General features: G+C 40.1%; 1 protein-coding gene across 5 annotated transcripts in view; it reads left to right on the top strand.

Annotated features, from left to right (window-relative positions):
* The first annotated feature begins 10,718 nt into the window (after positions 1 to 10,718).
* Positions 10,719 to 15,082, top strand: part of HAT3.1 (Homeodomain-like protein with RING/FYVE/PHD-type zinc finger domain-containing protein) — a 36,477-nt gene continuing 32,113 nt past the window's right edge. For 2 of the 5 annotated variants that reach the window (XM_008782701.4, XM_088718749.1), the window contains exon 1: positions 10,719 to 11,067. The gene's annotated coding sequence lies outside the window, so the exon portion shown is untranslated. The remainder of the gene's footprint in view (positions 11,068 to 15,082) is intronic. The other 3 variants (XM_088718755.1, XM_017841289.4, XM_088718759.1) reach the window with 2 other exon arrangements.

The following is a 15,082-nucleotide window of genomic DNA, read 5'->3' as shown; positions in this document are numbered from 1 at the left end:
CTCCACACCCATGATGGAGATATCAAAGATCCGCCTACCGCCATCCGCCACTTGAGAGATACTTGGCATATATTTCCTCAGAGAGAGAGAGAGAGAGAGAGAGAGAGAGAGAGAGAGAGAGAGAGAGAGAGAGAGAGAGAGAGAGAGAGAGAGAGAGATACTTCTACCAAAGATAAAATAAGATATACTAGGCATATGTGGTCGAACAACTGTTTGCTGATAACATACTTACATCAGCTACTTGTGCACCCATGCCGAAGTTATGTCTTGCTCCATGTCTCTGTGCAACCCCTGCTTCTGTTGCTTCATGTAACTAGTGCTCAAAATCCAAGCCCTTCACAAAATCTTATTCGAATCTCCAAGGATTTCAAGTGGTACATCCTCGAATGAGAGGAGAAGGAAGCTGACAACTCAGCTCTGTCCTTTTATTTTGTTATGCTTTACTTGCTCTAGAATCTAATTTTTATCTTGTTGGCAGAAACAAAATTTTTAGTCAACAGAAACAGAGACTCCAACATCAGTCTTATGCATATAATATATGCCTATTATACATCAATAAAGAGCTGCTAGAACAAAAACAGTGATTCATTTCATACTTCTAAACAAGCTGCAACTTCAGTTTAGCTAGGAAAGAAAGAAAATGAAGAAGCATAATGAATAGAAATAGCTGCAACTTCAGTTTAGCTAAGGTGGGTGATTTTTAAAAGTAAAAAAAAAAAAAGTGGCAGATTCCTACTGATGGTGCAAATGTAGAACTGCTATAATTTAGCAAGGATTATATTAATCCTAACAAGGTAGCACCTTCATGATGCTAAATATTGCAAATTGCGTTTATTTTACAGATGAAAAGACTGGTTGTTGACATGCACGTCTATTAAATTACAGATGCTTAATAATGATCATAATTTTAACACCTCGTTGGCTACAAATATAAGAGGTTGGCAGCATCGCTAGGACTCTATTTTGGATTGCATGCACCGTATTTCTATAGAACTTGCCATGTATATATCGACGTGTTAAAAAAATTCTTACAGCTAGAGAAACCATTACGTAGGAGCATGATCACATTGGTCTCTAATTCAGGACGACCGGAACCTCTTCAATCACACTAAAAAGAAATCTCACTTTGTTTAATCCCCACGCCTCCCCCTCGCTCGAAGAAAATAAAATAAAATAAGCAAGATTGCGAAGAAATAGATAGATCTGTTAGGTGGAAACCATATAATCAAAACACCGTAGGACAGTGTGTTCTCTCTTCCAAGTCGACCATAAAGTCTAAGTCCAAATCCGAACACTGCACGCATGAAATGCATGTTTAAGTCTGAAAAGTCAAGTGATACGTACGGATGAATTATGGAGAAGAGAAACACCCCACACACACAAAAAAAAAAAAAAAAACAAAGTCCTAAAGAACCGGCACTGAAAAAATTATTGGTTGGATCGGACCTACTAGCGCCACAGTATACGACGCCCCCAAGAAGAAGAAGAACAAACTGCAGTCGCATATTGATTTGTGGTTGAATGGGTCTATAGTTGATGAGTTGGTAGATCTAGTTTAACTAATAATATTTTTTCCACGTCTCTCTCGAGTCACCTCCAGCTATCCATCAAAATAATATAATTTTTCCTCATGTCACCCAGTCTAGCAGAAGCTTTTCTTTCTTTGTTACTGCTGGTGCTCCTGTTATTAATTTCTTGGCCAGGTGAGAGCCCCAACAACCGGCTAGAAGTGCAACTTGATTGGAGTTGAGTCATACTGCACTCACCTGCCTCTCGGGGTTCCTTTTAGAAGTGCACTCACTTCTAAAGGAGATACAGAGAAAATAATTCCAAGATGGAAGTGTTGGGGGAGGCTCCATTATTATTTCCACTTTGTTTTAGATCACGCGTGGGATTACATGCAAGGGATGAGAAAACGCGTGGTAATGGCAAAAGGGCAAGGCAGAGGAAAAGGAAAAGACTTGAGCCAAAGAAAAGGCTGCTTGAGCCCATTTGGATGAGCAAGATTCTTGAAGCAATGAGAGACATGAGCCCCTTTTTGGTCGAAATCGAACCAGATATCATGTCCTTTTGTACGGATTCATGTGTGGGTTGCCCACTAGATATCTGCCCAACCACCTTTTGAGACGAAAAGAAGTTTCAAAACGCCTGGTTGGATCTGCCTCGTTTTCTTGGAAAGATTGGAAACTGCAATTTGTGGAAAGTTCAGGTGATAGTTATATACCTAGATTCAGACCAACTAGGCTATAGTGCTATAATATCTGTTAAAATCATATGATTGATTAGGTCTTTTGATTGATTGATTATACCAAACTTAGTCAGCCTAACCAAATTTCATCAGCCTCTCAGTCTGTATAAAGACTGCTCATGTATATTGTAAAACAAGATAGAATTATTAGTTTCTTCTCTTATTCTTTTATTTTCAACTTGGTATCAAAGCAAGATTTTCGATCTCTTATTTCTGAACTCAAGTTGGTGTCCACTTTACTACCTTGAGTTTAAGGAGGGATATTCAAATCATATGATTGATTAGGTCCTTTGATTGATTGATTATGCCAAATTTAGTTAGCTTTACCAAATTTCGTCAGCCTCCCAATCCATATAAAGGCTGCTCTTGTACATTGTAAAATAAGATAGAAATACTAGTTCTTCTCTTATTTTTTAATTTTCAAGTATATCTATTAGTTTTTACAATGTAAAATGTTGGTGTTAGACTATCTCATTGTTAATTTCACCAATTATTTTGAGGTATCAAAATTTGAATTCGAAGAAAATGTTTTCATTCTAGAGAAATTAATAGTTATAGTTAATATGACCATATTGTAATAGCTAAGTTATTTTCAGTCATGTATATTATGATAACAAGAAGATGGCACAAATAGTTAATGTATGGTATTATATATGAAGAATGTTTTTTTTAAGTTATATTTTCTTAATGTGATACATTTTAACGGAGTTGTTCAACACAAGCTATGCATGATATGCATGCACGCGCCATTTGGCAAATTATTGAAATGTTTGTTCTTGATATTTTACCCTAATTGAATGCACATAGTTTTAATTTTTTTGCAAAATTTTCTATTTCTGATCACTAATTATAGGAATCATAAGCTAAGCATGTACCCACATATTCTTTTATAACTAGAAAAGAAACTAAGATTTGTTTGAGTAAAGAGAATGGAGTTCCCTTTAAAAAATGACTAAAAAAGGGATAAAGAGCATGGAAGGCATAATATCTTGCATGGCTTTTGGTGGATTATTGGCACAAATTTTCTTTGTTCACTCTCTGCTAATGTACACACTGTACCATTCCCTCTACTTTTGGGTAGGAAAATGATGAGCATAGTGGATGGTTGATTTGATGTTGAAACTTAGAGTTATCAATCAAAAAGAGATGTTAAAAATTGAAGTGACGCAAAAATATTAAATATTTGGGGACCTTTCATGCGCACCAAACCCAATTTCAATATAGTGAAAACTCTTCAAGACAAATTTTATCTAATAAAATAGAACAAGGTACATAAAAGTTTAAATTGTATTACCGGTGGAAGGTCATATTTGAGAGACTTTCCACATTGAAGCATGCATGGGAGAGAGTCACCTACGTGAGATAGATGCTGGGGGCAAACTGCATCCTCCTCGAGAGTGACTCAACCATGGTTGTCGAGTGGATCCGGAGCCGGAGCCGAGTCATGATGCTGGCTTCAGACTGCTACTACGGAGCATCCGTAGGCTTTTAGCCTAGTGTGGACTCTCGGAGGCCACACATATATACTGGAAGGCGAACAACATAGCTAACTGGGTGGCTTCATTTGTTGCTCGCAATGCTAGAGGCTTCATCTGGGCCGATCACGTGGCGATGCCTCATGCTTTGTGTTAGCTTCATGCCCGACATGTGAGTTGCCGTTGTGTCAAAAAAAAAAAAAAAACTTATATATTAAAATAAGAGATGTTCTTGATGATATATTATTTTATAAGATATTTTTGATATTTAACTTAGTAGCTTGTATATATTTAAAAATTCATGAGATATTAGTTTGAGTCCTGTTCTGATGCATTTTATCTTTATAGTATCTTTTAGAGAAATTAAATACCAGCCATCCAATTTTAGAAGGGCAAAGTTGGCTTTACAACTTCAAGCGGATGGTTCAAACACAAGCTCATGTCGTAGCTTTTCTTTGCTCCAGAACTTGAATCCCACCTGGAGGGTTCGGGTTGCATCTTTATGACGAAAGAATGATTCACTTCTTTTGTGACGCCAAGGGAGGTGTCACAGGGTAGCTCAATCTATTCTCTCAGTATCTCAATCTATTCTACCATATGGCTTAATTAATTTATATTATTTGCTACCAACACACTTTTTTTTTTCATAGGAATGTTGGTATACAACTTATCGTATCTTTTCTAGCAATCTCATCAGCACTTAATCCATATTTAGAACGAATGATCATTTGCTTGAGTTCTATGTCACAAGGAAGGTGAAGAGAGGGGGTAGATACAGGAGCTATCTTCTCACCACAGTTTCTCAAGCTGAATCCCTCTAGCATCTACTAGCATACAATTGTAGAGACCCCTAAAACGATGTTTCGACCAAACACATGGTATCATTCCACTGCATCAACCATACTATCCATACACCAAATATCTCGAAGGCATGGTATGATTGATTAGGAAGGTTGGTGATACACCTCTAATCTGACTAAAATTCACTAGAAGGAGTAGCTAATCAAAGCACGCCACGACCTCAACACTTGGCAGATCGGCAGTGGTCCACCGGACGGGCCCAATGTGATATCGCCGAGCTTACCTATCGGAAGCTCTCTATAGTTGGTTGCATCTTTACTGGGGGACCTAGTGATCATCACGATACCACCGATGTGACAAGCAGAATGTCGTCCGCGTGCGATGCATTCACGCTCGATGTCCAAGTCGCACTTAAACCAGTCATTCTAGGCCGACCCATGTGCCCACATCCTCTGATTGCAAGTAAACTTTTCTGCCCAACATACACAAAAGAAGAAAGATAAGCAATAGAAAAAATAATCTAACAAATTGAGAGACAACCTCCTTCTATTCTCTGAGAATTACACTAACTTAGGCATCGAAGGGTCTCCCGCCGGATACATTCCAACCAGAGGACTTCCTTGCTCTATGTTGTTTCAGGTTGGGGCGCTGCTATCCGACGAGGATCTCAGCCACGACAATTGAGCATCACTCGTCTTCCTCGTTCCCTACCAAAACAGCCGACCAACGAGCTCTTCGGCATTGTCATATCTATTGCCACAGTGCCTATGACCAGTCAGTATCTAGCGGCAACAGATTAGCACTAGAAAAAGGTTTTGTCTCTCCATTATTATAAAATCTCGAAGAGCTCAACTAGCACCTATTACTTCCCAGCCAAACATGCTGGAGAAGTCTGGCGGCTCTTTATAAAGTCCACGGAGGGCTCCACCTCCGCTAGAGCCATAGATGGCTCCGATAGTGACCTCTGAACAATTCCAACTACTATTTCAACAAGTTTAGGCGTTGACTGTTGCGATCCAACACATGCAGTAGCCAGTTACCCCTCAGCAGCCACAGCACCAGGAGCCCCCAAGCAGCACCATCGAGAGGGCCTAGACGGCTCGAGTCAATGTTCTCTACCTTGGAGTGGGGGGTAGGTACCTCTCGACCAGCCTTTCCGTCGCCATAGCTCCAGCAAAGCTCCACGCAGTCCTTATGACCAGCCATGTCATGTGCAAGAGAACCCATCTTGATCCACTGACTCTCTCTCTAAAGAGGAGTTAGCCTCCGGTCATTCCTCCTCCCACCAACATAACCAAGTCCCTAGGAGGGAGACCAGCCTTGATCACAAGCTTAATGAGATGCACCAGTGCCTCAAAGATTTGCGTCAGTACCAAGCTAATCATGATCGAGACGTGGAGTTCACTACCGAACCTCCATTCTCGATGAAGATAATGGGGGAGCATGTCCCCCCTGCCGTTTCAAGATGCCACAGTTGGAGACATATGATGGCACCTCGGACCCTCTAGATCATTTAGAGAGCTTCAAGGCTCTTATGATGCTCTAGGGTGCATCTGAGAAATGAAATTGAAGCCTTAATCCAACGGGGACACCTTAGTGCCTATGTTCGAAACCCTTGGGGCCAAGCTGACCCTACTCGGAAGCGACTCACTCCCGAGGAGAAGCCAGATAACCAACCGATAGTTGGAGTCATCAACACCATAGCCGATGGAACGACCGCTGGTGGAGCTAGCTCGTCTGCCTGAAGAGCTTATGTGCGAGCAACTTGTGCGGAGAGCTTGTTGAGAAAAAAATTGTGGACAGAGAAAGTCATTTTCTTCTCGGATGCCAGCGGAGAAGGGTTACAAACCCCCCATGATGACGTCATTGTAATTTTTCTTTCTATTACAAATTATGATGCAAAAAAATAGTAGATAATGGAAGCTTGGCGGACATCGTGTTTTGTGAGGTCTTTTCTACAATGAATCTACCAGCTAAGAGGCTTCGGAGGATTACCTCGCCTCTGGTCGGCTTCTCTAGAGATCCAATTCCCATGGAAGGGGTCATCACACTCGTTGTCACAACAAGACGAGCCTCATAGCAAACCACGGTCATGATGGATTTTTTGGTTGTCAATGTCCTCTTGGCTTACAACGCCATTTTGGGGCGACTAAATTTAAATGCCCTGCATGTTGTAGCCTCCACTTACCACCTACTGATGAAGTTTTCGAGCAAATTTAAAGCCCTAGGTAACCAAGCGCTCGTCCGAAGATGCTACATGGCTGTGCTCAAGGAAAAGAAGCCTAAGGAGATGCTTCCCATCGAAAGCTTCAATTTTTGTGATAGCCAAGGGCAATAGTGCAGGGACCCACTTGAAAACCTTTGCACTGTGCCTCTTGATGAGACGAAGTCGGACCGAACAGTGCAAATCAGAACCCATCTTGATGATATCGTTCGAGTACAAGTCCAAGAATTCCTCCATGCTAATGCAGATGTCTTTGCTTAGTCGACCTTTTATATCGCAGGTATAGACACGAAGGTTATTATCCACAAGTTGTGTGGACCCCACTCATTGATCGGTCCGACAAAAAAAAAGGAGCTTTGCCCCTAAAAGGTAAAAGGTGATCAAGGAGAAGGTAGAAAAGCTTCTTCGTCTGAGTTTCATTCTAGAGATGGATTACCCCGATTGGCTGGCCAACGTTGTGCTGGTCAAGAAGCCAAACAGGACATGGCGAATGTGTGTCGACTTCACTGACCTCAACAAGGCATGCCTGAAAGATAGCTTCCCCCTATCGAGAATTGACCAGCTGGTCGATGCCGCTTTAGGCCATCAGCAGCTTCATAGATGCCTTCTCGGGTTACAATTAGATCCAGATAACGTCTGAGAACGAGGAGAAAACCTCATTCATCACTGACAGAGAGTTTTACTGCTATAGAGTTTTGTCCTTTGGATTGAAGAATTCTGGTGCCACCTATCAATGCCCGGTCAACAATATATTCAAGCACTAGATGGGCCGCAACATGGAGTTTTATGTCAATGACATATTGGTGAAAAGCAGACATGCGAGACATCATGTTGTTGATTTGGACGAGACCTTCCCCGATCTCTACCAAAGCAGCCGACCATCGAGCTCTCCAGCATCATCACATCTATCATCGCGGTGCCTGGGGCCAGTCAATTTTCAACGGTAACAGTTCGCATTCCTCAATCCAATTCACAACCAATCTACCTGACAAAAATAATACTAAAGAATTGCTATGATATGTATGAATTTGTGTTATCCAAATACTACTTTGTCATGCATAGAGTCAAGCAATGCTATGGTAGCTCGGAAAAATCACTCTAAAAAATTCACTCCATGGTCTTCCACCATTCATGTTGCTTCATTGTATAACACAATTCACAATCCAAGTACAAAGGGAGCTATGAGAATGCAATACACTGGAATGGTGATATTTTTGAGTTACATTTCCGAGTTGCTAAAACATTTTTGTGAAGGATCACAAGCTTGAACGACAGATCCATTGGACATAGAGTTCTCAGTTGATGATGGGTGCCTCCCAATATATTGTCTACTAGCTTAGCAAATTGCTCAAATAGATAGAACAACAGACTCACAAGGCCGCCATGGCAGTTAGCTTACCATGGCCATGGCTGGAGTACGCGAGGTTCTATAGAGTTGTTTTTGGACCTGAATCTTGTTGCATTGCTTCGATCAAAATTTAAAAATTCAGTAAAAGATCAGAAGAAGTTAAAAAAAGGTCAGACATCGACATTTCTTTAAAACTACTTTTTAAAAAAAGATTCTAAAAATATGTTAGTCCTCTTTACACATAATCTTTACATGGGCTAAATGGGCTGTGTCTGGGCCTTGCATGGTGCTTTCTTCCTTGTACCCGATATCTCATCTTTCTGGGTCTGAATCAGGCCTGTTAGAAGTCTCGCATGCCAAATGTATATGGATTGTCGAATATAAATTTGTACTGTTAAAACTGCTTTAAATTTTTATTTTACATTAAATTTTTTTTGAGGGAAGTATTGTATTAATTTGTATCCAGCCAGCTTGACACGTGGCATTTCAATCCTGATAAGCACATAGTAATATTCCTTTTTATGTTTAAATAATATATAGTGTAAAATAATAAGACGTTCTCTCATCTTTTCATGTCAGTTAGGAACGTACCACACGGTAATGTCATTATTTGCATGCAGATGTGGTCCAAATCCTTATATCTGCCATTGGTGAAAACCACAGAAACTTTACGTATTATGATACCAGAAGTACCAAAGAATTGTCTCGAGCAAATAAAGCTAAAAGCTCATGGAGATCTAATTTACCGGCGCAGGGCAGTATGCTAAAAATCAATATATACTGGCTTATGGAGCATTGATTATAAGCCGGACCTCGGATCTAAATTTTATTAATTTTTAATTACACTTTTAGTTGGGCCTATATAAAATTTGATATTTTTTATGCCTAAGTTTGGCCGATGATCAGATTTAGTTTGTAGTGGCAAAGTAGACAAGCTCATGCCTAAGGTATTGGGCTTGGTGTTTGTGCATGATTTAGTTTTTCTAAGAGCTAAAGCTAGAAAGGCCATTGCTCTCCGAGACAGAATACACTTGGAACATGTTTGGTTAGGAAGAGTTAGGCACTGGAATAGGAATAAAAATGAGTGGCTTCTATTCCAACCATTTGGTTGGGAGGAGTTCCATTTCTATTCTGATTCTAAGGAGAAAAGTAATGCTCCAATCCTCCAAAATTTAATCTCAACTCTCATCTAGTATTCAAATTACATTCTAATTTTGATTTCAATTCCAATCACGAACCAAACGCGTTGGAAAATATAGGTGATGGAGAAAATGTTGGACATCTGGACCTCAAATTAGACCGACCTCCTTCACCTTGGTGTAAACCGAGATGAACAATTTCGACGAAAGCCGACGAGCCGATCTGCATGTGCTAATAACAACCATAGTTATGACAATATTACTGTCGACGCACGATCAGCGTGATCACCATCGTACATTGCTTATTAGGAACGTTTTCCACATTGTAAATGCGCTACCGACCGTTATTTGGTAAATAAAGACATGTCGCGCCAAATCAGGTAATGGATCAATTAGCTACTCTATATAAAGGGGTAGTCCGAGAGTCCTCAGGTAAGCTCATTCAGAGACTCTACTCTGCAAAGATTTCTTCCTTCCACATTGTTGTCTCACTGTTCTGACTTAGGCATCCGTAGTTTCCTGCCAGAAATCTTTCATAACCAGTTCTTCCATGCCTCGATCGACTCGTTCAGTTCGGTTCTCACCAACCTTATAGCCATTCGACCCATACTCCGACCTCGGTCTAAGATTCTGCGGCAACAATAGCTATTCCAATTTTCATTCCCAAATATTCCAAATTCAATTCTGATTTTGATTGACCAGACATACCTTTTTTGTGAAATGGGCAAACTCACCATTAGCTACATGATGCTTGGGCCATGACGTCCTCGCCGGGCTTAAACAACATACCGTCAAGTTGAAACAGGAGGGTTTAAATGAAATGGCATGGAAAAAAAGAAATATGTCGTCATTCTGTAAGTTGGGCTAAAGTTTCTCCAGCTTGCCGCTTGCTCAAGCTTTTTCTTTGGGTATTTTAAGATCAGTTCGAGCTCGGTTTTGCCTCACTTTTGGTTAAGCTCAATGATGAGAAGGACAGGCTACGTTGCAAGGGTTTGTCATGGAGGCTAAACTTGAAACACTGTCAATGGGCCTACTCTTAGCAGAGTATTCCATGATGCCCTTAAGATCCATGTACACTTGCACTTAATCCAATTAATCAAATCCAATCCAACCCGACCCGGTCTAAATTTTGCTTGAGATGGATCCGGGCTGGGTGAGAGAAACCCCGACCCCAAACACAATTGGATCGCGCAGTGGTGCTAGGATTCAGATTTAGACCCGTGTTGGGTTTTCCAGTAGATCCATGCTCCAATGGGTGCCAAAATTGGGCCGGGTCCTCAATTCCCTCCGGTGGTATCCGATGGGTCGCATTGGGTCCTCGTGTTCCGGGACGCAAACAGGTTAGCCCAGGACCAAGTCCGTCCGTCCTGCGTTGGTCTTTTGTAAGTCAGTCTGGGCCGAGAACTAGGGCGTGTGACCCAACGCATCCACCCGGCACCGCACCTCGCTCCGTCAAATCCGTGCGCTGCCCTGGCGACCCAGAAAAGAAACAAACGCGAAGCCAAGCCCTCGATCCTTCCACGCTTCCAGAGGGCTCCAGCCTTTGGGAGTCGCACTCACTCCATCCCTCCTCTTTCTTTCTTTCTTTCTTTTTTCCATCTTCGCTGCTTCTTGTCTTCGGCTATTCCTTCTCTCTCTCGCCCATCCATAGCTCGGCGGGAGCACGCAGCTTCTCGCGCCGCGGCATCCATCTGGACTTTATAATATTAAAATAGGAAGGAAGGAAAGAAAGAGAGAGAGAAAGAAAAGGGCACCGCTTTCGCTCTATTCTTATTCTCTCTCACCGCTCGCACGAGCAGAGCTCGGTTGTGACCGGCGCTGAAATTATCAAGGTAAAGCTCCGACCTGCCTTTACTTCTCGTTTTATTTTACCCTTTTTTTTTGTCAAAATTATTTCTGTTTTGTTTCTTTGGCTCTATTTGTTGCTCGGTTTCTCGGGGTTTTTCTTCTAGTGAGAAAATGTAGCGTTCTTGATTAACCCTAGAGGGAAAGAACAAGAAGAGAGAGGCAGAGCGGGGAAGGTAGTGTGTGTGGTCGTGTTTGTGGCTAGGAATGGATGGAGATTAGATGGATGATGGCATGGGTTGTGGGAGCCGCATCTTTTGTGAATTACGTATTCATATGTCGAAAACCCTAGAAGTTAGATCTTCGTATGGTAAGGTGATTGTGGGAGGAAGAGTTGGGGAGTGGTAGGAGGACGGCTGATACATTGATGTGATTGAGGGGGGAATGTGAATTAGTTTATGCGCAAGATCAAGGAGTGCGAGGACAAAACTGGATGCTGTATCATATGAATGAAAAGAGTAGCATATTTCAACAAAATTCAAGAATGTATCTAAGAAATTTTCAATTTCTTTTTCTTAAAGATTTTATTTTGCAAGAGGAAGGAAGGTAGTTTCTTGAGGAGTCTAGTGAGGATTTGTTCCTTCTTTGCTGGCTTTATTAGTGTGTATATTGCAGATGCCTCATGGCTTGGTCATCAGTGGATATACTCTATAGTCTTTTTTAGAGGAATGATGTCCTTGAAATAATCAATCATTCTATTGTATATGACAGTGCTAATATCCATATCATCCGGCATGGGAACCTTGATCTTAGCTATCATTATAGCTTGGTATAAAATTTAGGTAGAGTTAAACAAAAGAGAACTTTAGGCTACAAATGTCGAACATATAATCCATGGATGTGTGGGCAAAAAGATGGTGCTTGGGTTTATCATTTTGGAAAACAGAAGACATCCTTAAGTAAAGATTTGCAGTTTCAAAGTTTTGGTATGTTCGGCCTATTGTCCTCTAAGTTATGAATGCTTTTGATATTTCAATTAAAACTAAACAGTTATGACATGCATTCGCTTATCTAAAGTTCAAGGCATCAAATTGAGATTGTCTTTTGATCTTTTGGGTCGACCTTGCTCATGGGTCACAAATTTAACTTGATGAAACATTTTGCCGGACTTGCTCAAACCAAGTAAGATCCTGTAGGTCTTGGTTGTATTTTGCGAAGTAAATTATAGTTAACAAATGTTGCAAATTAGAGTTCGCACACACATATTTCGTATTAAAAGTAAATAGTCCCATTATTTTGGCATGCATGTACATTGTATTCCTTTAAAATGAGGCATAACCACTTGTAAAATGGTTTGCCAGTTTAAGAACAAATTATAATTTAAAATGATTGACCAGTAAGAGAAACCATAACCATAAAATTTAAGTCTTATCTTTACAATTCAAGATCAATTTTATGAATCCTCCTTTACTAATTATCCTATTAGAACTACATATGATGTCATTATTTGTCCATTCAAATTGTTTTCCATAGCCATTTTTTTTGTTTGTTTGCCCTCCTTCTTCTTGTACACGAGTCTGAGCTCCTATCCTTACCATAGCCTCCTCAAATCTTCCTTGCACATTTTATGTCCTATTGTTGTCGACTACTTAGAAAATTTGACATTTTTATGCGTTAATCTATTGTACTCATCGCTTAATCTATTCACTCTAGGTTTACCATAGGATCACCTTATCATTATTTTTTGTATGAGATTCATGATTCATTGATTTGTGCTTTGGCCTTCTATAACACCCAAAATTTCAGGACTTACAGTGAAGAGGTATCACACTATTTCTTAACAAACAATTTACTGATCACCTGTCAGGCAATAAAAGATGGAGGTTTCTTACTAGGTTCATTCCCAATTTTCTATGCAACATGAATGTGGCAGAATTTATTGGCTTTTGCTTAAATATAGTTGAGGTTTGTATTGCTAATATGGGCTTAAGTTGTCTTCCATTTTCTTCCTATATTTTAGAATATACTTAGCTGCTAGAATTAAACAAGAGATATGAAAAATTACATGAAGTATCGATGCAAAGGTTTTTCTTGCAAAAGGAGCTATAGGAATTGGGTGAGGAAGTGGACCAAGACATTATTTTTGTTTGAAGCAAAGTTGCAAGGAATGAGACGGTGCTAGTGGCTTTAAACATATATAAATATCTTTTTTAGGTGAGTAGTGAATGAAGAGTTATAAACTATGGATGATGTGATAAGTGAGAATTTAAAGAAATAGAATACTTAAATGCTTTTCATACTTTTTAGGTTTTCTCATACTCAAAGATATTTTTTAGCAATTTTTGTTTTAAGAAATATTCTTCCATGAGATTTAAAACCTCAAGGATGAATTTCTTCAAATTGGATTTAGGATTAACCTTGATTGATATCATGGATATTCAAGGATTTTTTTCCCCTCTGTCACAGTCACAAGATCGTGCTATGAAAGACAAGTCAAAGTTCTCTTGTTTTTTGCTAACCATAACATAACATGGTCCAATATTTTATCATTGATAGTTTGATACCATATTCTGCCCTCTTGTTTATACGTGGTGCAAACTGTTGCTTGAAAACAAGAGAGGACTTGGGCGATTATGAGACCATGATTATTCTAATCAATCATGGTAATCAAGATGGATTGGATTCTTTGATTTAGGGAAGACATTAGAAATTATGATGGGTCATGTGCAGCGTTTTAGTAGGCTTAGAACTATGCATTATCATACAATGTTTTTCTTTTCTTATGATTTTTTTTTTGCTTACTAAGTTTCTATGGTATAGGTGGAGAAGCCCTGTATATCTGGCACCAATAGCATCTGATCTGGTTTTTGATTATGGTAATGAATCCAACTAGGGAAGATAAACAATGCTAGCACATCACAAGACCAAAGTGAATGTATCAGTCATTCGCAACAACTGGCGTTGGCATACATAGTTTCTTGGACATTACTTTATGACTAGTTCTTTATAGAACTTTTGTTATGGAGTTTTAATTTACAAACTCTGATTGAAGTTCTAGTTTTATTAGGAGTTGAATGGTAGTTCCATTAGGTCAAGGACAAGCAACATTCAAAAAATAATATCACCAAAAATAGTTTTTGATGCATATAAAGTCAAGAAAAAATTTATTTAAATAGCTTATTGAATGAGCTTTCATAGGAGTTAAGTATCTTGCAAATCAAATGTCGGACATAGAAATATTTTGACTTATTTAACAGCTATCAAATCTGCTGATATTACCTTTATATAGTAGGCAGGATGCTTTTGATTGATTCTTGGCCTGTTTTTGAATTTTGTAATTTTTCAGGAGCTCTACAACCTTTAAGAGCAAGGAATGTTGAACCGGCCTGTGCCAAACTGGTCCGGTCTCTGATTGAGTCGGTTCGGCCACAGAAAACGGTTCTAAACCGGACCGGTTTTGTCTAATTCGGCTAGGACTCGATGTGAACCGGCACTGAGTCTGGTTCGATTTGTGGCGGTGGCATTTAATGCCATGGCGTGTTGTGGCTTTTTGGCTACTACGCGCGTCTTTTTGGCCAGTTCAGTACCGGTATCGGACCGGGACCGGACTGGTACCGGACCGGGATGCCGACCGGTACTGGTTCGACGATCCTTGTTCAAGAGTCTTCGGGCATGGAGGCTCCAAAGCCTATAAATACACCCCTTTTACTCTTTTGGTGAATGAATACAAATTTTGCTTGAGGTGCTCTCCTAAGTGTTCTTCTTGGTATTTCAACCTTGTTGTCACATTCATGTCTCTGTGCTACCCTGGATGCTGCTCCAAGGTTCTTTATTGGTGTTTGAGATAGGTCCTTTGCAGCACTGATTGTTGGATGGGGATGGAGCATTTTGAGATTGATAGTCATGATAAATGTGGTAAAAGTCCATCCAAATAAACTAAATTGAATGGAAGTTGATATTGGTGAGGGAGGGGTAGTTGCTAAGATCGAATGGAAGTTGCTAGAGAGGGAGTTGACACCAATATAAAGGGATTGGAGGGAGGAGATGCTGCTGATCTTCGGG

Source organism: Phoenix dactylifera, chromosome 1 (assembly GCF_051530095.1).
Source record: "Phoenix dactylifera cultivar Ajwa chromosome 1, Ajwa_hap1_PhDact_Kaust_v1.1, whole genome shotgun sequence".
NCBI lineage: Eukaryota > Viridiplantae > Streptophyta > Magnoliopsida > Arecales > Arecaceae > Phoenix > Phoenix dactylifera.
This window is presented reverse-complemented; position numbering and strand designations above follow the sequence as displayed.